General features: G+C 39.6%; 1 protein-coding gene across 4 annotated transcripts in view; it reads left to right on the forward strand.

Moving 5' to 3' along the window:
* The window catches only part of LOC118745584 (Wilms tumor protein 1-interacting protein homolog), a 277,158-nt gene that overhangs the window by 250,651 nt on the left and 1,701 nt on the right, over window positions 1–24,806 (forward strand). The gene's annotated exons all lie outside the window — the stretch shown is intronic.

A 24,806-nucleotide genomic window follows, 5' to 3' on the forward strand; every position in this document is an offset into this window, starting at 1 on the left:
TATATAATCGAAAAAAACTAGTGCAGACACCGATTGGAATGAGTAGAACGTGAGATTTCAAGTAGTTTTCAGCGAAAACTGGTTTTCTTTTGACAGAGTTTACATGGACGAAACACAAGTTTTAACCAAAAGCATATTTTCGATGTAGGTCAGAACATGGTGTAAAAGGTTAAAGGTAAGGGAAAAAAATATTTTCGACCACCATGTATATGTAGTTACGTAATTTTTAAGCAAACTTTCTTGCAGATATTTAAGTTCCAAAAACCTAACATAAACATGTAATTAGGAAACAAATTTAAAATTCTAATTCATGCCTGTTTTCAATCGTTTTTTTTTATTGTTTGGAAGCTAAGAACCAACATTCAAATGCGTCCAAATAAAAATAAAAGAGCGCGAATTTCTATGTGAAGGAAAACTCTCTGGGAAGAAAATGGGTAGGTTAAGAAGGCGCAGCAAAACCGTTGCTAAAAAATCAGTGATTAGTGAGCGACGTTATGCGTCTTCTGAACGGCTTGATACATTATGCTGTCTCAAATGATCAGAATAATATTACGATCATCTAACACTCAATTGTTGAGGTGATCAGAAGTACCCAACAACGCGTTCAGAAGGTTCAATTGCAACAGTTACTGAGCGGCTGCGCCTTCTCCAGGTGCCCAATGCCTGTGAATAGTTGTATCATGGTGCCAACATACTTTAATGTTGGTTGGTATTTGCGCGTAAAAATTTATGAAATCGTCATTGGCGATTTTTTCCCTTCAAATAAATTCTTTCCAATTAGCGCTGCGTCCAATATTCGGTCGACATAATCGCCCAGCAGAGTCGGTAATTCGAGCAACCACGGATCGGTTTCGCACCACGTTTATTTTAGTGGATAATGCACATCCTCAGAGATGCCATACAGTGCTCACCGAAGACGCTATTGCTGCTGTGGAGCAGAGTATCGAAGAAGACCCGAATGAGTCCATCCGCCATCGCGCGCAACAATTGGAGCTGTGCCCATCTACTTTATGAAAGATTTTGCGGAAGGATCTTGGTTTGCGGGCTTACAAGATCCAACTCATCAAGCGCGTCTCGCGTTCGGTGAATGGGCCCAAAACGAGATGACCACCGATCCTGATTTTCACAAGAAAATTTTGTTCAACGATGAAGCTCACTTTTGGTTGAATGGGTACGTTAATAAACAAAATTTTCGCATTTGGAGTAATGATAATCCACAAGCCATTGTTGAGACGCCGTTACATCCTGAAAAAGTCACTGTTTGGTGGGAATCATTGGTCCATATTTCTTCAAAAACGAAGCCGGCCATAATGTTACAGTCAATGGAGAACGCTATAGAGCCATGATTAATGAGTTTTTCGTGCTTCAATTGGAGGATGTTGATGTGGGCTACCTTTGGTTCCAACAAGACGGCGCTACATGCCATACAGTCAACGAAACAATCAATTTATTGAAGGAAACTTTTGGTGAGCGCATTATCTCGCGTGTGGGCCTGCGATTTAACACCGCTGGACTATTTTTTGTGGGGTTATGTGAAGTCGCTTGTCTACGCAGATAAGCCCGAGACGATTGACGCCTTGGAAGAGAATATTCGGCGCGTTATTGCTGACATACGGCCCCAATTGCTGCAAAAGTGGTCGAAAATTGGCCTCTCGGCTGGAATTTATTCCGCGGTGGTCACTTGCCCGAAATCATTTTTAAAACATAATAGAAAACCCTTATCTTTGTAATAAAGCTAAATTCTTGGCCATAACATGAAACTATATGCGTTTTATTTCTTCTTGAAAACCACATGTCTTAAAAAAACAATCTTTATGATAGGTAATATCATTTATTAAAAAGTTTGGGGATTTTGTGACACTGTCACCAAAAAATTGTGGGGATTTCGTGTTTGGGGATAATGTATTTTGGTGATTTTTTTGAAACTGGAAATTTTGTGTTTAGGCATTTTATTTTCGGCGATTTCGTGGCTCTCCCGACTAATCAGAATATTCTCTACACCCAATGCCATTGAAGCAATAAACCGCAGTTTTTTTAGGATTATGTACAGTCAGTCAACAAAGTTTAGGTACAGAGAGTTTTGCGCAATACGAGCAACTGTTTTTTAAATATTTTATTTTTCGCAAATTTTTTATAAAAATATGGTTAATTCTACAACAGAAACCCCAAAACTTCCAAACCTTGTGCAAAATTAACGAAAATTCTTCAGATTTTAATACAAATGTTGCACTTTTTATTATACTCTTTAGAAAAAAGTTGAGTATGCCGTTTTTTAACCCATTCAATTTTAGTGTAATAAAGTGCAAGTCTGAGGTAGCTGACCATTGATTTTTGGCAAATTTGTTTGTTGAAGGTGTCGCCCATTTTTTCCATGTAAAAAAAAATATCGAGAATTATTCTATATGGAGAAAATAGGCAACACCTTCAACAAAAAAAAATTACCAAAAATCTATGGTAAGTTCTAGCTACCTCAAATTTGCAGTTTATTATACTAAAATTTAATGGGCTAAAAAGCTGCATACTCAACTTCTTTCTAAAGGGTGTAAATAAAAAGTGTAATATTTGAATGAAAATTTGCAGAATTTTCTTTAATTGTGCACAATGTTTGTAATTCTGATTTTTGGGGTTTCTGTTGTAGAATTAAACATCTTTTTTATAAAAAATTAGCGAAAAATAAAATATTTAATAAACAGTTGCCCGTATTGCAAAAAACTCTGTGTACCTAAACTTTGTTGATTGACTGTACGTAATCCTAAAAAAAACGCCGTGTATTGCTTCAATGGCATTGGGTGTAGATGATATTCTGATTATTCGGGAGAGCCACGAAATCTTCGAAAATAAAATCCCTAAACACAAAATCTCCAGTTTCAAAAAAATCATCAAAATACATTATCCCTTCGTATGTCGCTTCCAATAACCAGATCTATCGGTGCTGGCTTCCTGAAATGGGAGTCAGCTAGTCCATGGGTATTGAACTGTTTAATAAATTCACGACTTGAGGAGGAAGTCGGTAACTGCTCCGTTAATTGCTTGAGTATTACAGATTTTGTATTTATCTTCCGCTATGACTTGCGGGTAGTTATACTGAGTTTACATACGGTTTTAGTTTTTTTTGAATTACATCCACCAATATGAAATACTTCGAACTGTGAGTGTTCGGTTGGTCAAGCAGTGCTCAGAGATGAAACTGTTCTCGATGCTCTATTGCAAGGGTGGGCAATGCAAGGCCGAAAAAAGCCACATGTAAATTTTAAATTCTATAAAGAGCCACAAAAAAGACAACAAAAAGAAAAATTTTATTTTTAAATAAAATTATTATTGGAAATGAAAAACATTAATTTTATTGTTACTCTAATGCATGTAAAATAGATATTAAAGAAAATTCAAAAGATCTCTTGCCAAATTTTCAAAATCTGGTTTTACGTCAGTTAAAGCCGTTCGTAACAGTTCTGTTAAATGTTGGTTAATAAATTGTGGGCGGTATTTTGACTTTACGAATTTCATTGTAGAGTACAAAGACTGACAGTTATACGTTGTACCAAAAATTGAAAATATACGGCACGCAGATTTTAAATCTGGTACATGTTGCCGGAATACAAGCAGTGGCAAAGCTTTATGTTGCATTTCAAGTGTCTTATCTTCTCTTCATTCCAAAAACACCAGCAGCTCTTCTTCGCTTTTCTTAAAAAGGAGTATTTCGGATATTGTAAATTCATCCTCAATTATGTTGCATAGAAAAGAGTTTATGAAGTATTTAAACGCACATTTAAATAATTTCAAATCGGCAAATCTTTTTTCAAAATCTGCTTTTAAATCATGTAGTATTTCGGCATAGGGGTCAAAATTACCCTCTTTGACATGTACAATATTTTTTTATAGTCATGGAAAATCATGAAATATCCTTTTTTTGAGATCACGTATAAAAGGACGTAGTTTAGCTTCAAAACTTAAAATAATTTGCGACAAATCAAAAATATTTCTATCCTCTCCATGTAGAAACGATTTCAAGTTTTGCAAATGTTCCATCCAGCCCTTGCCAGATGTACAGATTTATCCGTACTGTACGGATTGCAGGGGTGAAAATGGTTGTACGGATTCAACGTACGGATTTTTAGCTTTCCGTCAAGATGTTCGGATTTTTGTACGGATTTTTGGAGTGTCTTTTTCATATCGTAAAAATTTTCCTTCTTTATACATATCTCATAGGTTTCCTATAGTTCCTGAATCTTCCATTTTTTTCAGGGACGGAAAATAATCATTATTTTTTAAATTTTAACCAAAAAAATCAACAAGTTGTATTCGTCGTAAAGCAATTTTAACTACACTCACGTATTTGTGTTCGTACGTCCCACTGTAATTTACAATGATTTTTATTTTTCGAGTTTAACCAATGAAGATTGAAAATAATAATTAATATTTGAATTTTAATTTTTCGCTCAAAGATAATTATTATTACGTGATTTTTATTTTATCGATGACAAATAATGATTACTTTATGATTTTTATTTTTTTCGTTCAGGGATAATAATTATTATTAAGTTTTATTTGTTTCACTTAAGAATAATGATCATTCAAAAAACTCAAAAGTTATATCAGCGTTATTTCCGTTGTATCCTTTTCATAGGTAGCCATATAATAAAAGAAATAAATCCCAAAATTTTCAGGTCAAAATTTCAGTAAGTTGCGTCTGTATAACCTTTTCAATTTTATGAATAATCATTATTTTTAAGTGGGAAAATAAAACTCAGTAATATTTATTATCTCAGAGCGAAAAAATTAAAATCATAAAATAATCATTATTTGTGATTGAGCGAAAAAAATCAATAATAATTATTATTTTTGGGCGAAAAAATATAAATCATAAAATAATGATTAAATGCTGATTTAAATGATTTTACTCATAATGATTACCGTCCCTGATTTTTTATTAAAAGATGCGTTATTTTCATACTTGAGGGACCTGTCTATTAAAAGCTTGACTATTTTTCACCCAATTTTAAAAATCAAACATAAGAAGAGGATTTATAGGCCTTTAAAATTATGTATAACAATTTAGTGGTAGACTTCGATTGTTGGGAAGTTTTATTGCGTAAAGTCTAAAGAAACCCCTAATTTTCTTTATTTCCACTTTAACCATCGCTTCAAGCATTATACTGTTAGTCGGTAGGGTCGAAAACCTACCTGACAAGTTTTGTTGCATGTACAGAAACTAAGAACACACTGCTTGTTAAAAAATTCTAGGCCGAAAAATAATAAAGTTGTCTGTGAAGCAAGCAATAAATAGGACTAGTAGAAATATGTGCTGCTTTATTTGATGTTGTTAAAAGTCCGATTCCTGTGTTCGCCTGAATACAAAAGATTTTTTTTTTGCTCGCCAAACAAATTTTGTACGGGTAATGTTCCGATCTCAAAAACCACTTCCAGTGAAGAAGCAAGGCAAAGCCTCGGGTGGGACCCCCCCCCCCCCTTATGATGGCGACCACGGCAAACGTTTAAAAGACTACGATTTGAGGGCATGCACCTGGAATGTCCGGACCCTTAATGTGGAAGGTGTCTCTGCCCGGCTGGTTGATGTCCTCGTAAGGACAAAAGCTGACATCACCGCCATCCAAGAAATACGTTGGACGGGGCAAGGTAAGCAATGTCTTGGGCCTTGCGACGTCTACTACAGCTGCCATGTAAAGGAGCGCAAATTCGGAGTGTGATTTGTGGTGGGCGAGAGACTCCATCGCCTAGTACTGTTGTTCACCCCGGTGGACAAGCGTCTAGCCACAATCCGCATCAAAGCGAGATTCTTCAACATCTCGCTCATCTGCGCCCATGCCCCGACGGAAGAGCAGGATGAGGCATCCAAGGACCTCTTCTATGAGCGCTTGGAGCGCACGTGCCCCCGTCATTATATCAAAATCGTGCTTGGCGACTTCAATGCCAGCGTGGGCAAGGAAGGGATCTTTGGAACCACCGTCGGAAAATTCAGCCTCCACGATGAAACGTCCGACAACGGATTGAGGCTGATCGACTTCGCCGAAACCCGAAACATAGTAGTATGCAGTACAAGTTTCAAGCATAAAAGGATCCATCAAGCTACGTGGCTGTCTCCGGATCGAAAAACGAGAAATCAAATCGATAATGTTGTGATAGATGGAAGGCACGCTTCCCGTCTTTTAGACGTACGCACACTCCGAGGCCCAAAAATCGACTCGGACCACTATCTTGTTGCAGCCAAGATACGCACCCGCCTCTGTGCTGCAAAAAATATGCAAGGAAAGCTTAACCTCGAAAAGCTGCAATAAAAACAGATAGCCAGCGTTTTCGCTACTCGACTCTCACACCTGCTATCAGAGATCACTCTTCAACAAACCGACATATGCGAGCAGTGGAACCACATTTCCCGCTCATTAAGTATCGCCGCCGAAGAAGTAGTCGGATTTCAGCGCGCCTGAAAGAACAACTGGTACGATGAGGAGTGTCAGGAAGCTGCAGAGAAAAAAGATGCTGCCTACAGGGTCACGCTGCGATCGGGCGCAACGCGCGCTATATGGGACCGCTATAGGGATCTGAAGAAGGAAGCGAGACGTATTTGCCGTAATAAGAAGAGAGATGCCGAAATACGTGAGTGTGAAGAGCTTGAAATGCTGGCTAACAGGAAGAATGTCCGAAAATTTTACCAGAGGGTTAGGCGACTTACGGAAGGTTTCAAGACCAGGGCGTACTCCTGTAAGATAAACAATGGCGACCTAGTAACCGATGTCCAGAGCGTACTTAAGTTATGGAGGGAACACTTTTCTGCCCTACTAAATGGTAGCAGCAAGGAAAGTTGTGGAGAAGAAGAACCCGAGCTCGCAGTCGATGATGACGGAGTCGACGTTCCACCGCATGAATATGACGAGGTACGTATAGCAATAACGCGGCTGAAAAACAACAAAGCTGCTGGAGCTGACAGCCTGCCAGCTACTCAAGTACGGCGGCGAGGAGTTGATAAGGTGCATGCATCAAGTCTTGTGCAGAATATGGTCAAATGAACGCATGCCCGACGACTGGAATTTAAGTGTGCTCTGCCCAATCCACAAAAAAGGTGACCCCGCCATTCGCGCCAACTACCGCGGGATCAGCCTTCTAATCATAGGTTACAAGGTCTTATCGAGTGTATTGTGTGAAAGACTGAAGCCCACCGTCAATGAACTGATTGGGCCTTATCAGTGTAGCTTTAGACCTGGAAAATCCACCATAGACCAGGCATTCACAATACGCCAAATCTTGGAAAAGACCCGCGAGAAAAGGATCGACACACCACCTATTTGTCGACTTTAAAGCCGCTTTTGACAGCACTAAAAGGAGTTGCCTATACGCCGCTATGTCTGAATTTGGCATCTCTTCAAAACTCATACAGCTGTGTAAAATGACGTTCAGCAATACCACCAGCTCCGTCAGAATTGGGAAAGACCTCTCCGAGTCATTCGTCACCAAACGGGGTTTCAGATAGGGCTACTCCTTTCCATGTGACTTCTTTAATGTGATGTTGGAGAAGATAATAAGAGCTGCAGAACTCAACCGCTCAGGAACAATTTACTACAAGAGCGTGCAATTGCTGGCTTATGCCGATGACATCGATATCATCGGTATTAATTACCGCGAAGTCTGTTCTGCATTTTCCTGGCGCCTGGGCACCCACGTCACTGTTGACAGTTACAATTTCGAGAAAGTAGAGAATTTCGTTTACTTGGGAACCAGCTATCACACCGATAATAATGTCAGCATTGAAGTCCAACGCAGAATCACTCTTGCGAACAAGTGTTCTTTGGACTGAGTAGGCAATTCAGGAGTAAAGTCCTCTCTCGACGTACGAAAACCACGCTCTATAAGTCACTCATCATGCCCGTGCTGGGATAGGGTGCAGAAGCATGGACAATGACAACATCCGATGAGGCGGCTCTTGGGGTGTTCGAGAGAAAGATTTTGCGGAAGATTTACGAGCCTTTAAGCGTTGGCGACGGTGAGTACCGCAGACGATGGAACGATGAGCTGTATGAGCTTTACAACGACATAGACATAATGCAGCGAATTAAAATACAGCGGCTCCGCTGGCTTAGCCATGCCGTTCGAATGGACACCGACAATTCAGCTCTGAAAGTATTTAACTCGGAACCCGCTGTTGGTAACAGAGGAAGAGGGAGGCCCCCACTGCGATGGAAAGATCAAGTGGAGAAGGACTTGGCTTCGCTTGGCGTTTCCAATTGGCGTCAGTTGGCATAGAAGAGAAACGACTAGCGTGCTTTGCTGCCAAAATTGCTTAGGCGGTTACAGCGCCAAAAAAGAAGAAGAATATAAAAATAATAAAATAAAAAAAAAAACAACACAATGGAAAATAATTTCTAGCAGAGAAATATGTATTTTAAAACGTAAAAAGAGCCTAAATGTTCTAAGCAAATAGAAAGTAAAAAGAGCCGCACTTTTCTGAGCAAAGAGCCACATTTGGCTTAAAGAGCCGCGTTTGCCACTATTGCAGTTGGGAGGAGAACTTGATTTTCTTTGACAATATGGAACGAGTTTACATGCCGGAGTTTGAGCAGGTGGATTTCTTATCCGGCATGCAGCTTGTTAACTATTGGGGCAATCGTTGGTAATCGCATGCGCTGTGCTGTGTTGCGCTATTACCTTTTGAGTTTTCATATTGGTTGGGTGGTGATCATAGGGGATCACTTGCTTTTTATTTTGTGGGGCTGTGGTCTTTTGGGTATGACCAGAGCTTTCATGTATCTGTCGATCGGGGTTGATCGATTTTGTAATATTTTATTTTATGCTAGCCTTTTTGGAATGACCTTTATTTGAATGAACATGCAGTAACGAGTTATGTATTTTCTGACATAGCTGTCTGTTAAAACCTTTTGAGTATTTAAAATGACCAGACATGTTTCTATTTTACTTTGGAGATTAATAATTTGTATATTATCTTCTTTGTGAACACTAGGAAGATTCATTAATCGGATTTGGATTTGTCCACTAATATGCGTTTATTTTCGAAACGCTCGCTTAATGCTTGCCATGCCAGGTAAAAATTCTCGTCGCTAAGATGGATTTGCCTTTTGTTTTATACCGGAGATGGTATAATTTTTGAGCGGATGATAATTGGGGGTGGTTTATATAGATGGCGGTAAACATATCTCGGAAAGATTGCCATTCTTCATAACCACCGTGGAAAATTTCCGTATCACATGGCGGGCGTTGCAGATACATGCGACGATTTTCATCTGTGTGCGAATTCTTTGCTTCTCGGGAGTGAGAGCTCGGGTGACTTATAGCTCGCATCAATTTGAGTTCATCTAAGATCTTCGCTTTAGTCATTTCATAAATATCAATACTAAATTGAAACTTGCTTTCCCCAACACCAAAAAATTATCTGGAAGGTCTTCATCATCTTTTTTGGAAAAGTGAGTCATATGCGGCTTGTGAGCGCGCCCAGAGATTGTCAATAGTTTTTTCTTTTATTTCGAGGGCCGACTGTGTGAATTCCTCTATGGCACAATATCTCATGAAGCATATTTTCGATGATAAATTTTTGCGCACACGGGTCATGAGATTTTCTTTTCTCTGATTTCTTTGCTTCGATAGAAGTCTGAAGCTTTTCAAAGATTTTGGCGGGAGTTGATTTCCTCGGAATTTTGAATCTAATTTTCGGGCTTTGTTCAGTTGGCATTTTTGATATTAGGAAATTTATTTATATTTTTATTTTAGTATGTAAAGGAGGCTATTGGTTGTGCAATTTGTGGTTAATTGTGTTTTTTTTTTGGACTGTATGTATATTTGTGACTAGTGAATTTTACTACTGGGTTTTAATTTGTATTTTATATGTATATTTATATATATGTATTCTTTTTAAAAGTGGTTCAAGAGCGTTTGTTTTTGTCAATATATATTTTTAGGAAGTGGTAAATTTGCTGCTGGGTTCAAGAGTGTTTGTTTTTGTCAATATATATTTTTAGGAAATGGTAAATTTGCTGCTGGTTACCCACCAAGCTTACTGGGGGGTTCACTTTATTAACATGTGTATTTATATATATGGACAGCGCAATTATTCCAACGAAATGCATGCGTTAGTAAGTATGTAGGTATAAATCTAGGTGGCAGGTAAGAAGATCAACGGAAATAAGGCCAATTGACTTTATTTCCCACAATTTTCAAAAGGGAAATGAAGTCAACAAAAATTTGGAAATAAAGTCATTGACGCTATTTCCTCATTCAAATGGAAATAGCGTCACCAATGCTTAAAATATGTCGATTCATAGAAAAAATGTTATTCTTGCAATAAACATTTTTTAATAGATGAAAAAGGTTATTGCCAAATCTTTTGCTTGCTTCTTCCCGCTTAACGCAGCTTGGTACATTTGGCACACAGCGAACATACACACAAACAGCCTTTTTTGAAAAAGTGCCACTTTTGTTTCGCTAATTTAGGTTATATTAGAAAATACTTTACTTTTTTGTTTGATGCAGAACGTAAATAATCATTCCAGAGTTTAACTGCAAAGAAGAAATATTTCAATCGATTTATTCGTTTTTAATTTATAGTAGTTTTAAAAATGATTTGATGATTTTTCCCACATTTTGGCATATTCATATTTATAGGTTTCTTCAAATAATGTTGAAATTGTCTTTCCCAGATAGATAAGCTTTAAAATGCAAAAAAAAACATTTTCAAATCTGAGGAGTCTGTGCGAAGTTATTACATTACATACATATTTTGGACTTTATTTTATAGAGCATAGAAAAAATTTCGATGAAAAAAAAATATATTTTTTTTCTCGGGTTCAAAGCTATCCTATCTTTTAAGTTCGAACCAACAATACACACCCACAAAATTTAATTGAAGTCGGTTAAGCGGTTTCGGTGACTAGCGTAAGCAAACACAGTGACACGGGATTTGTATGTATTAAGATAAGCACGTTGCGAGGAGCATAAACAAAATTTCGATAAAAAAAATATTTTTTTTCTCGGGTTCAAAACTATCCTATCTTTAAACCTGGAACCAACAATACACACCCACAAAATTTCATTGAAATCGGTTAAGCGTTTTCGGAGATTAGCGTAAACGAACAGAGTGAAACGGGATTTTTATATGGTGACAGGTAACAAGATCAACGGAAATAAGTTCAATTGGCTTTATTTCCCACGCTTGTGCGAAATAATGTCAAATGACATTATTATCTTTTCAAAACCGAAATAACGTCAACAAAAATTTGGAAATAAAGTCATTGAAACGGAAATAGCGTCAACAATGCTTACTGTACGTCGATTCATAGAAAAAAATGTTGTTCTTACAATAAACATTGCCCCGTAAGTGTTGTTTTTTAATAGATGAAAAAGGTTATTGCCAAATCGTTAGTATGATGCTATTAATCCACACACAATCATGAACTACCACCAATTGATTTTATTATAAAATTAAAAATTACGAATATAGTAAAAACACGATGCGAAAAACCAAACGCAAAACGCAGCTGGAATACGAGAAATATTTGAAGGAAGAGCGTAGAAATGATCCAGAACTTGCAAAACATGTTTCGTTTCCACAAAAATAAAGCTAACACTATTAAATTAAAGAAACAGTCCATGTCCAAAAACCCCGAAGGAACACTGAAAGAATTCTGTGTTTTAAATTAGCATATTTTGAACGAATTCGGAATGTCTTAAGGTGGAAAAGAAACCAACCTTTCTATAGGGAAACAATTATAGAAAAGGAATTTTCTTACACTGTATTCATGTCTCTGCCAGCAATTTGTGACCATTTAAAAGCAGCTAAAGAGAACGACGACACTATTTATTAGTTGGCTCATTCAAACCAATGTGCCAAAATGCGGGTATAAACGATTATTGATTATTTAATATCGGAACCGAATTCATGTAAGTTAATTGATTGGTTTTCACATACTTTTGAAACAAAAATTATATGCTTTTTTACTGCAAACATGTTGTTGTCAAAACACAGCAGAAATCTTCCAATAACTTACAAATATAAAAGTGTGAAATATCGAGGGCTTAAATTCATGAATACCCTCTATCTGCAATTCGCACGAAAACTAATTTGTGATTGTAGACCAACTGGGACTTATTACCTGTCATCACTGATATATTACTTCTGATTTCCAATGTATAATAGTGTAAATTCTTCTGTCAGGCGTTATATATACGGTAGCATTGATATCACCGATGACAGTTAAATCTTAGGTGGATTTCGTCGGCGTAGCGTGACGTGGTGTGGCGTGCCGGTCGCGCGGAGCGCTCACGCGGGATGCCGCGAAGCTAAGCAAATTTATTGTTTGAAAGAGCAAAAATGTCAATGGATTTTATTTCGCCTTTCAGTAGGTAATAATGTCAATTGACTTTATTTCGCACCAGGGCGGGAAATAAAGTCAATTGACCTTATTTCCGTTGATCTTATTATCTGTCACCATAAATATACGATTATGCGAAAAACTTAGATGAACAAAGTGCATTAAATGACAATAGCAATAATTAGTACTGCTGGGAGCGCAGAGTTCAAATCTATTGGTTCTGAATCGGTATGTATGTACGTATGTGCGTATGCTTATGCAGTTGAAGTTTACTGAGAGCTGCACTGCTTGTGGGGGCGTAGAATAGGCACAAAACGTAAGCAAAAAACATTTGTTTGAGCAGGCGCTTTGTAATTATGCGCATATAGATGATCGGTACATATAAGTAGGTATGTAGGTAAAGGCATCACAATGCATATATGTATGTAAGTATGTATGCCTGTACATATGTACGATCGTATGTTTGTGCGTATGTACATTTAGGCGCTTACTGGGTAAGCTGAACTGAGTTGATATTTTTTATTTGTGACAATAGAGCGAAATTTGTGTTTACTTTGTCGTTTTTTAGATGGGTTTAATGTATGTGTAGGAAGATTAAAATTTTCTTTAAGATCGTTATGATCCTGGGTTCTTACTTCCCTTTAGTTTTATTGCTTCAGAAAGTGCTGCTGGGGATTATTGCTGGTGCTGATCAATTCGCCTAATGTGGGTTAGGTGCTGCTGCTGCCTCTGTTGTTGGTGAGCTAGTTGCTGAGCCCCTGATTGATGTTGATGTTGTTTTTTGATATTTTAGCGGTAAAAATTATTGGTTGTTTGCTTTATCCCTGGTTTTGTTGGTAATTTTGAAGTTGATTTTGGGTTATTTTTGTCGCTATTTTTTTGTGATTTATTTATACATTTAATGTTTCATATTTTTTTACACTATATAGTTAGTTTCTGTTTGCTTGTATAGCGCACTAAGTGATATTGTTTGTGTTTTTTTATAATTGTTTGTAATCACTTTTGTCTTTGCAGTAAATGTTCTATCTATCTTCCAAATGTTTTTGTAAAGATTTTAAGTTTTTTCTTTTTTTTTTTTTGGTGGACTGTATTTTTTTTGTTATCCCGTTCGTGATTATGCCGTTCGGTGAGGCGATGGAGGACCATAGCAACGCGAGAAGGGATCTTCGCGTTTGGTTTGAAAGTGAAAAACACTCGCTCGTTTTAAACTAAAACGTTATAAGTGTTTATTATAATATGTACAAGGACATATTGGCGATTCCACCGTCACAGGTAGGACATTTGTACAGAAAAAATGTTCTTTCTTGTTTAAATTTAATTATAAAGTACTCAACAATTCTACATTTTGATAAAGCTACACCTAATTGACTATTATATGAGTTATTGCAAAATACGAAAAAAAAATCCAGATTACTTTTATATGGAAAAAAGCTGAGTTACTTCTTCTGTCACGGGGGGGACGAAAAAAAGAACCTGCTTTTTGGAGCATATATATTTTACGGAAACTCTGCGAGATTATTTCACTTTTCTGTATGAACTTGATGCCTTATAATAAAACAAAGAACCACTAATACAAACAAAGCAAAACCTACAACAAAAGCGATGGCTTTGTTGTAAAAGAAAAGCCGTAATTCCTCTGTCACGGGTGGGACACGTAGGAATGTTTTCGTGAAAAGGAGCTTTTAGTGGGGTCCATTAGTTATTAAAAATATAAGAAGCCAAGTGGGGTTCAATTCACTCACGATTTATCTTAGGATAGTGCCTTTTATATAGAAGAAAATGCATAGCGCCGTCAGCAAAAAAAAATTATTAAAAATCAACGTGATTTCCCAGCGTCTTGAAATTTTCACTTTTACCTACTTAAATTAAATGGGCAATAAAACTGAATACCAGGAATTTTTCTAAAAATTCCTAGCGTCTTGAAATTTTCACTTTTACCTACTTAAATTAAATGGGCTATAAAACTGAATACCTGGAATTTTTCTTAAAATTCTGAACGAAAAGTTTAAAATTTTTGGTGTAATTGTTAGAGTTTGTTGAATTTTTCAATTTTTGTACGAAGCTTGAACGTGGATTTATGTGGCTCTCGTTATGTAATGTGCTTGACTTTTATAATAACACTATAAACATTAAATAAACAAAATAAAAAACCAAAACTTGGCAAAATGTCACTTAACTGAATCAGCAGGGTATACAAGTAATGGGGAGTCTGCACTTACGACCCCATTGTGAATCGCTCAATAATATATGTATGTTTGTTTCCGTCCAACTTTACGATAGCCGTTTTCCCGTGCGCGCGGTGATACAGTTGGTTTTGGAGTGCTGTGCTCACTTTCCTTTGGCCATAGTGCATTACAGCGGTGACAGGTATCAAGATCAACGGAAATACGGTCAATTGACTTCATTTCCCACCTTTGTGCGAAGTAAAGTCAATTGACATTATTACATTTTCAAAAGCGAAATAAAGTCAACAAAATTTTCCTCATTCAAATGGAAATAGCGTCAACAATGCTTAAAGTATGTCGATTCATAGAAAAAAATTTCGTTCTTACAATAAACATTGCCTCGTATGTATTGTTTTTTAATAGATGAAAAAGGTTATTGCCAAATCCTCAGTGCGGTGTTATTAATCCACACACAATCATGAACTACCACCAATTGATTTTATTAAAAAATTTAAAATTACGAATATAGTAAAAGCACGATGCGAAAAACCAAACGCAAAACGCAGCTGGAATACGAGAAATATTTGAAGAAAGAGTGTAGAAATGATCCAGAACTTGCAAAACATGTTTCGTTTCCACAAAAATAAAGCTAACACTATTAAATTAAAGAAACAGTACATGTTTTTAAAACCCCGGAGGAACACTGAAAGAATTCTGTATTTTAAATTAGCATATTTTGAGCGAATTCGGAATGTCTAAGGTGGAAAAGAAACCAACAATTATAGAAAGGGAATTTTCTTACACTATGTTCATGTCTCCGCCAGCAATTTGTGACGACATCATTTAAAAGCAGCTAAGGAGCACGACGACACTATTTATAAGGTGGCCAAGCCAATGTACCAAAATGCGGGTATAAACAATTATTGATTATTTAATATCGGAACCGAGATCATGTAAGTTAATTGATTGGTTTTTGGATTTCACACACTTTTGAAACACAAATTATATGCTTTTTCACTGCAGACAAGTTATTGCCAAAACACAGCAGAAATCTTCCAATAAAAATAAATATCGAGGTCTTAAATTCATTAATACTCTCTATCTGCAATTTGCACAAAAACTAATTTGTGATTTTAGAAACCATCTGGGACTTATTACCTGTCATCACTGATATACTAGTTCTGATTTCCAATTTATAATAGTGTAAATTCTTCTTTCAAGCGTTATATAAGGTAGCATTAATATCACCAATGACAGTTAAATCTTAGGTGGATTTTTATATCATCATCTCATCTTTGTGGAAAGTGTGCAGATAGAGGGTATTATTGAATATAAGGCCTCGATATGTAAGATATATAAGCATTTTATTTCAACGTATACAAAAAATAAATCTACCTGCGTTACCGCACGGTGGGAGAGGGGGACAGGGGGGCGGGGCGCGGGGGCGCGGGGCCGCGGCGTAGGCTGACGTGGAGTGGCGCGCCGTTCGCGCGTGGTACGCGTGGCGCGAGTGCGGCGCGCGCGATGTGGCGCCCGGACGCAGGCCGCCGCGAAGCTAAGCAAATTTAATGTTTGAAAGAGCAATAATGTCAATGGATTTTATTTCGCTTTTAAAAAGGCAATAATGTCAATGGACTTTATTTCGCAACAGTGTTGGAAATAAAGTCAATTGGCCTTATTTCCGTTGATCTTATTATCTGTCACCCATTACAGTGGGAACGAAAGTGACCATGGAAGGCAGGCATTATTAGGGTGCGCACGGCATTTTAATCAGCTATCAATTAGTTTGGATCTCATATTTTTGGGGGTTTTGTTGTAGAATTAACCATATTTTTATATAAAATTAGCGAAAAATAAAATATTTAAAAAATAGTTGCCCATATTGCAAAAAATTCGCTGTACCTAAACTTTATTGACTGACTGTATGTTGCAGTAGGGTGCGAATAAGTACGTGACAGTATGGGCAGAATTAAAACAAAGGGTAATTGTTATATATGCGCCAAACGACGCCCAACAAGGAAATCCTGCATAATGTGCAAAAGATCCGTATTTGCAGAACATTCTTCTAATATGCCGCAATGCAAAAGATGTAGTTAAAGGGTTAATAATTTAAAATTTATTTATTTTTTTATTTTACATGTATTATCATATTAAGAATCTTCCCTTAATTTCATAAAAGCCTCCTGTTTATGCAAGTCTGTGCAATGACGAACTAAGTTAAATTAGGGGGTTCAATTCAATCCATTTATTAAACAAATTGTACATAAAGTAGCAAGACGACAAAATGTCCGTATATTTAACAAAGAACTAAACTTGTTGACAATAGAATCAGCGCTGAGTTATCAACAAAACTGAGTTAGCGAGAAAACAAAAAAAAAACTGTGTCTTGATTGACCGCTAATCGTCGATTCTTCAGAGAGGTAGAGAAAGCAAAACAAAATTACTTAAAGAATAATAGGAAAAGGAAGTGTAATGACAGGTGTGCTGTTGCTGTCCGATATTGTGAGAGCCAGTGTTTCCGAAACTGTCCATGCCGCCCCTAATGTTGGAACTGGCATGATGTTGATGTCCTTTAGATGGCTGGTCAATCTAGACATTGCCAGGAGCTGGTGCTGAAAAGTAATAAATAGGTTTAGTGAGTTCAATCGTTTAGGTTGTTTGCTGGAGTGACCGCCTCATTTGTGGAGGAGATAGGCAATCGGCATAGCTTTGAGATCGAGCACTTGCACATGCCGAGCTTAGTGCGCAGGGTTACCACTCGAACAAGATTATCAATTCCAGGAGGCAGTTCTGCAACTCTTCCAAGCATCCATTGTTGTGGCGGCAATCGATCGTTCTTTAATAAAACCAGTTCGTTAATTTTCAGATTGGGTTCATGCTTACGCCACTTTGGTCGAGCTTGAAGGTGACATACCCTATCTGATGACCATTTTTGCAGAACTGTCGGATCATACGTTGTAGCGCGAGATAATGTGCACCTATTCCTATTAGGAAATGGCCTGGTGTTAGTACCAACAGGTCGTCTAGATCAGCACTCAACGGGCAAAGGGGCTGCGAATTGAGGCATGCTTCGATCCTTAGAAGCACGGTAGAGAGCTCTTCATACGCCAATCTTGTGCTGTCAATTGCTCTCTTCAAGTGGTACTTTTACCGACTTGACATTTGCCTCCCATATTCCTCCAAAGTTTGATGAATATGGTGGGTTGAAGTGCCATTGAATGTTCTGAATATTCAAGACAGGGATGACGTCGCGTTTGACAGCTTCGGCAAAGTTGCGTTGGTTATGCTGCAGCACCTTGTCAGTTTCAACAAAATTAGTTCCGTTGTCGCTATACATGTCGTGGAAAACTCCGCGTCTACCGATAAAGCGTTGCAGCGCTGCTAAGAAACACTCCGTGGACAGACCGGTGACTATCCAGAACCGCTGGCGAATATGAGATATCGTCAACTGGATACCACCATGTAACGTAGCCTTGTGAGCATTTTCAATCCCTAAGCGAGTGAAATTATGGGATTTTGGCAAAAGTATCAAATGCTTTTGATTATAAGGCAACAGTGCGCATTGCAATCGACTGCCAACTCTAAGTATACCTTCTTTGTCGAGGAAGTGAGTTAAACTGCCAATGCTACTCTTATAGGGCAGGGATTCATTGGATTTTACCAAACGAAGGTCCTCGTGAAATTCTTCAGCTTATACACGCCGCACAAGATTGTTGAGGCTTCCCTGGAGTTCGTCTACAGATAAAGGCCCGGCCCGACGACACTGGCGTTGAGCTTCGCGCGTGTTAAAAGAGAAACGCAAAAGAAAGGCAGTGATTCGTATCAATAGGTTAAGCGATGAAAATTTATTTATAAAGGAGTCATCTGGTATGAGAACGTGAGTGCGAAGTTGGGTTGCTCCTTGAAACCTTCGTCGTTGAGGACGTATTTTGGCCAGACCGATTTGTCCTTTGACAGCCAGGATGGTCCCTTCCACCAGAGCTTCGATCTGAGCAATTCGTCGACTCTGGTGCCACGCGATGTACAGTCGGCAGGGTTTTCAAGTGTACCAACGTGATTCCACTGCTGTCGCACTATGAGGGTTAAAATTTTGCTGGCTCGGTTAGCTAAACACAGGTTTTCCAACGGTTGACATCGCCTTGAATCCAACACATAACGATGGTCGCATCCGTCCAGAAATGCATGGGCACGTCTTCAATTGGTAGACGAAGATTACTCTTTATCCAGTTAGCTAGTGTGGCTGCCAACATCGCACCGCAAAGTTCAACTCTCGGCATCGTGAGCGGTTTTACCGGAGTAACCTTGCTTTTCGCGGCTAAAAGATGAGTGTGGATTGCACCATCCATATATTTCAGACGAATGTATGTGCAGGATGCATAAGCAGACGAAGATCCATCGCAAAACGTGTGAAGCTCGGCAGATGTGTGTCCCTGAGGAAAGCAGTTCATATATTTGGGGATTGAAATTCGATGAATCACCGCCAAGCTCTGGCTGGTATAGTTTCGTCCCATTCCAAGGCTGTTGAATAACCATTTGGACGATCAACCTTCGTTGTCCATACTGCCTTGAGTATCATCTTGGCGGCTACTATTACTGGGGTAATAAGGCCGAGTGGATCGAATAATCGAGCGATGGTGGAAAGAATTGAGCGCTTGTTTAGAGTTGCGTCGATATTTGATCTCATTTTGAAGTTGAAACTGACTGTTGTAGAGCTCCAGTATAGTCCGAGTAGCTTGATTGCTTCGCTACCATTAAGTTGAAGAGGCCCCGGCTGAGCTCGATGTTCTGGAGGTATAGATTGGAGTAGGATTTCAAAATTACTTGCCCATTTACTCAGCTTCATACCGGCAGATAGGAGAGCGCTTCTTAAATGGTGGCGAATTTGGATGGCTTCTTGTAGAGCGTGGCTGCCTGTCTGTATGTCATCCACATACATTTCGTGGCGTAGGACATTTTCTGCTAGCCAGCCTTTCATCATGAGCAATTCGGTGCAGTATTCGAATAGCTGTGAATGGGGAAGATGCAGTTCCAAATGTTACCGTGGTCAAACATAATTCTTGAATACGACGTTCTTCTCCTCGCCATAAAATACGCTCATATTGCTTATCGTCAGGATGCATGCGTATACAACGATACATCTTCTGGATGTCTGCAGTGATTACATATTTTTGCTTCCTCCAATTGAGTATAACGGCTGACAAATCGTTCTGCAATGATGGTCCTGTACAGAGCAAATCATTAAGTGATTTTCCGTTTGACGTCTTTCAAGAAGCGTCGTAAACGACTCGCAGCTTAGTCGTGCAGCTTTCCGCATTGATGACAGCATGGTGCGGTAAGACGCAGGACGTAAAAGTTGGCTTGCCCGTAGATAAGATAACGCGATGTTCATCTTCGGTGGAAAGTGCTGGCGTGATTCGTTGAAGTTCAAAGTAATCTTGTATCGCGCTCGTATACGCTTGGAAAAGTTCAGCATTGCCGTTAAAACGACGTTCTAGCTGAAGGAAACGATTTAACGCTGTTTGTCTTGATCGCCCAAGAGTTTGGTTTGGATCGAAAAGAGATTTTAATGGTAAGCGAACCACGTAAGTTCCGTCATCTAGGCGGGTGTGCGTTTGCTGAAAAAACTCTTCGCGCCATTGATCTTCGTTAGATAAAAGTCGCTGAGATGGAACTTGCTCGAGCTCGTAAAACTGTTTTACGAGTTTCTCCAGTTCAAGCGTTGCATGGCAACATCGAAATTGCGTTGGCACTGCAGGCGGCTGCGCGAAGCTGTGCATGTCTTGAGCTATTGGTTGGTCATTGGAACCTCTGCATACTCCGGGTTGTAGGAGCTGTGCGAATAGATCGGCACCGATGAGTAAATCTACTTTGCTGGTTTTACCGTAGGAAGGGTCCGCTAAGATAAGATCTTGCAAATGTGACCACTGCTGTGGCGTGATGTCTTCAGCAGATAAAGACGTTGTTATAGAGTTTAACTCATATGCCATATCTACCAGTACACTAAAGTCGCTGTTCGTGCAGTAACCAAAAACGAGACTAACACTACTATGACATCGATTTTTAGTGTGAGCGCCCACCCCAAAAATCTCGGTCGCGTTTGGAATTTTTTTTAAATCTAGAGTTTGAACTGCGTTTTCAGAAATAATAGTGTCTTCGGAACCCTGGTCAAGCAAAGCCCTTACTACAACGAGCTCTCCGTTCTCCAAATTCTGTAATTTTACGAGCGCCGTTGCCAATAACACCTTCCGTTGAGGCTGGAGATTAGCTGACAGCGGAGCGTACGGGATAGTTGCCGAATGGGTAGCAAATGCATGTGACAAATTCGCTCGGGAACCAGATGAAACTGCCACTTGGTTAGCTGCTTGGCTTGTAGAGGCACTGAATGTTGTAATTTGCGGTGCTAATGTTGGCTTTTTGCGTTGGGAAGTACAGAAGCTGGAATGTGCAACAAAGTGTGGTGGCGCTTACCACACTGTATGCAAAGGCTATACGAAGGGCTAAGGCAATTTGAACAATTTTTTTTTTGTGTCTACGAAGGTCTTTCGTTCAAAACAATCTTAATTGAGAAACGTCGGACACCTGCGCAGAATGTGCATTTGACCACAAAGTATGCAGTGATTAGCTTTAGTTGAAACATTGCTGGGCTTGGTATGAATGTGAAACGACTTTTGAACCTACGTTCGGGACATATTGCTGTTGGCGCCTAGTCTTTTGCGCTTGGGTGTGGCGTCGGATCGCCATGGCATCTGAAGATGGTGGTTGTTCTGCGCGATTTTCTATGGCGTCCAATGTGTGCAGCCGAGTGTAGAGGAATGCTCCCAGGTCACTGAACGTTGGGATCGTTGTCCTATCGCCGAGGTGATGCTCCCACGCTTGATGTGTTTCCTTTGGAAATCTAGTAACGAGATGATGTTCTACCCAAAATTTGCTGTCATCTACGAATATCTTTAGACGTCTCAGTTCCTTGATACATACGGTTGGAGCATTAAGCATGCATTTTATATCATCTGCATGTTCTCTCTGTAGTGTTGGCAGGCTAAATATATAAAGCATTCATGTGGTGCGTGAATAATATTCGTGGATTGTCATAGAGTTTTATGAGCAATTTCCAAGCAGTATCGTAGTTAGTCAAAGTCAAAGACATTTGATGCAGGTCGATATCGTGATCAGCTGGAAGAGCCTTTTTTAGGTAATGAAATTTTTGTATTTCATTTAAGTCGGAATTAGTGTGAATTAATCTGTTATATGCATCATAGGTGCTTTGGATTTTAAAGGAAACAACTCGTCCTGGCGATCTGATATTTCGCAGTATATGTCGAGGTATGTTTCATCAAATGCTGAATACAGTTCAGCGGAGAGGTACGTGTGGTTAGAATCGATGCCGCTTCCAATAATACGGGCGTGCGTCTCTTGAAAATCTGCGTGGAGTTGCTCGAGTCTCTTCAACCGTTGTGCAAATTAGGTTTTTGTTTTACGAACTGTGCTGCCCTTTCGAAAATTGGTGAGCAGCTTCTTTAGCTCGTCTACGCGATTAACCTGTACCCTAATGAGGTCTTCGCTGGGCATTTTGGTGCCTCTGTGATAACCTCAATAAGTTGAACAACCAAACGAAATTGCACCCACCTACCTTTTTTTTCCTTTGCCGATTTAACTGTCCGGGCACTGCTGCGTTTTATATATATCGGCTACCGATCGCTGCGAGTACTGATTGTTGGAAGCTTTCTTGTCGTCAACTGGAAATTGAAGAGATCCCCTTATGGGCCACCAAAATGTTTGTGCAACTCTGTGCAATGACGAATTAAGTTAAATTCAGGTGTTCAATTCAATCCATTTATTAAACAAATTGTACATAAAGTAGCGAGACGACAAAATATCCCTATATTTAACAACTAAACTTGTTGACAATAGAATTAGCGCTGAGTTATCAACAAAACTGAGTTGGCGAGAAAACAAAAAAAACTGTGTCTTGATTGACCGCGAATCGTCAATTCTGCAGACTGGTAGAGAAAGTAAAACAATATTACTTAAAGAAAAATAGGAAGAGGAATTGTAATGACAGGTGTGCTGTTGCTGTTCGATGTTGTGAGAGCCAGCGTTTCCGAAACTCTCCACCTCATAGACCTCGTAAATTTACGAGCCTCGTAAAAGAACTGTCAAAATTTGTGTGGAGCTCTATTTACGAGCCCCTCGTAAAATCACGAAGCAAATTTGATGCGCAAACGACCTCGTAAACTTCAGTGTTGCCGAGGGTCCGATATTTTTATACTAAACTGTATGATAAAATAATAAAAATAAATTTAAAAAAAAAATAACAAGCGAATAAAATGAATGAATGTCATCCACTCACTGTATTGACTTAACATTTCGTATGATAAAATAATAAAAATAAATTTAAAAAAATAACAAGCGAATAAAATTAATGAATTTCATCCACTAACTGTATTGACTTAGGATTTCTGCTATTTCCGACACAAGATAGTGGGATGTTATGGAAAATACTACAAAACAAAAATTGCTTCCCAAAAGCCCTGGTTGATCTGTCAAACAGTCACTTCAAAGAATAGATAGAATAATTCGAAATTATCTCGAGAATTAACTGCAGTTGAAAAGCCGTAGCTTATTACCTCACCACAACCCTGGAGAACTGGGACGTAAGCATCGTTGATGACAAAGCCAACATAACACAGCTTCTCCTTGGTCTCGCCAACTCGGACTATGCTCCAATCACTGGTGGGCAGCCCTTCGTTGCCTAGTCTGATAAATTCCAGAATCTCTCACGCCTCAGCTGGAACGCAGGCCCAGGCTCGCGGCCTGTTAGGGACTTCATCCCTATGGACGGCAACTAAGTCTGCCCCGAGCCAAAGCTGTCCAACCCTGGAGTTCGCTTCCCATTAGAGCTGGACCGCCCGTTCATCTGCACACTCTACATGGCTTTACCCGCCTCTGATGCCACCCAGCATCACGGATGACTGGTGTAGGGCCGGGATACTTTTGGAGTATCCCTTTATATACCCTGCATAGACCCATCACTGCGAACTTACAATTGTCCGTGCTAATGTGGCCGTCCGGATGGCCCTTGTCCGTCACCGCCATTGTGAGGTGCTCTTTGGCGGCCTCGCTGATTGGCTTCGTGGTAGACACGGCCATGGTCGGACGGTTAGAAGTGATGGGAGCCCTTTGCCTTTAGGATCCACTCGGGGTGTCGTCCTGAGATCGTTGTCTCTTGGGGGCTAGGTACATCCGTGAGTTTGCCTTAGTGGGTGGTTTGTCCTTCCCGCCTTTCCCGGAGGATCGCTTGTCGCTGGCGACGAAGACTCCCATTGCCCACTAGAAGGAGGCTTTTTGCTCCTCCGTCAGCTGGTCATATTTACTGACACCCACTCTTTTAATGACCTTAGGGGCTGCCCTTCGGTTGCGCTGAGCCCTGACGGAGGGCAGAATTATTTTTTATGCATTGGAGCAGCCAGGGCGCCGATGAAAGTCGTTTGCCGCGGTCGTCGGAGTTTTACTCGCGGGAGTAGTCCTCTGCTATGCCCGGGTGGGTATAGAGAGATGGGCGGTCCGTAGCTTCTCCCCCGGCTTAGACTTTCCATCGCGAGGTATAGTTCTGCCGGTATCGCTAGAGGTTTGATGTCCTGCAAGTGGCATCTTTTTTCTCTGCAGCTTCTTGACACTCCTCATCGTACCAGTTGTTCTTTCGGGCTCGCTGAAATCCGACTACTTCTTCGGCGGCGTTACTTAATGAGCGGGAAATATGGTTCCACTGCTCGCATATGTCGGTTTGTTGAAGAGTGCTCTTTGAGAGCAGGTGCGAGAGTCGAGTAGCAAAAGCACTGGCTGTCGGTTGTGATTGCAGCTTTTCGAAGTTAAGCTTTCCTTGCATATTTGGACGCACATTTTTTGCTGCACAGAGGCGGGTGCGTATCTTGGCTGCAACAAGATAGTGGTCCGAGTCGATGCTTGGGCCTCGGAGTTTACGTACGTCTAAAATGTTAGAAGAGTGCCCTCCGTCTATGACAACATGATCGATTTGGTTTCTGGTTTTTCAATCTGGAGACAGCCACGTAGCCTGATGGATCTTTTTCTGCTTGAACTACCGGCGAAGTCTATCAGCCTGAGTCCGTCAGCGGACGTTTCGTCGGGTAGGCTGACTTTTCCGACGGTGGTTTCAAAGATCCCTTGCCTACCTGGCATTGTCGCCAAGCACGATATTGAGCGAGGTATAGTTCTGCCGGTATCGCTAGAGGTTTGATGTCCTGCAAGTTGCATCTTTTTTCTCTGCAGCTTCTTGACACTCCTCATCGTACCAGTT

The sequence above is a fragment of the Rhagoletis pomonella genome, unplaced genomic scaffold (genome assembly GCF_013731165.1).
Source record: "Rhagoletis pomonella isolate Grant_MI unplaced genomic scaffold, Rhpom_1.0 Rhpom_scaffold_00009, whole genome shotgun sequence".
Lineage (NCBI taxonomy): Eukaryota > Metazoa > Arthropoda > Insecta > Diptera > Tephritidae > Rhagoletis > Rhagoletis pomonella.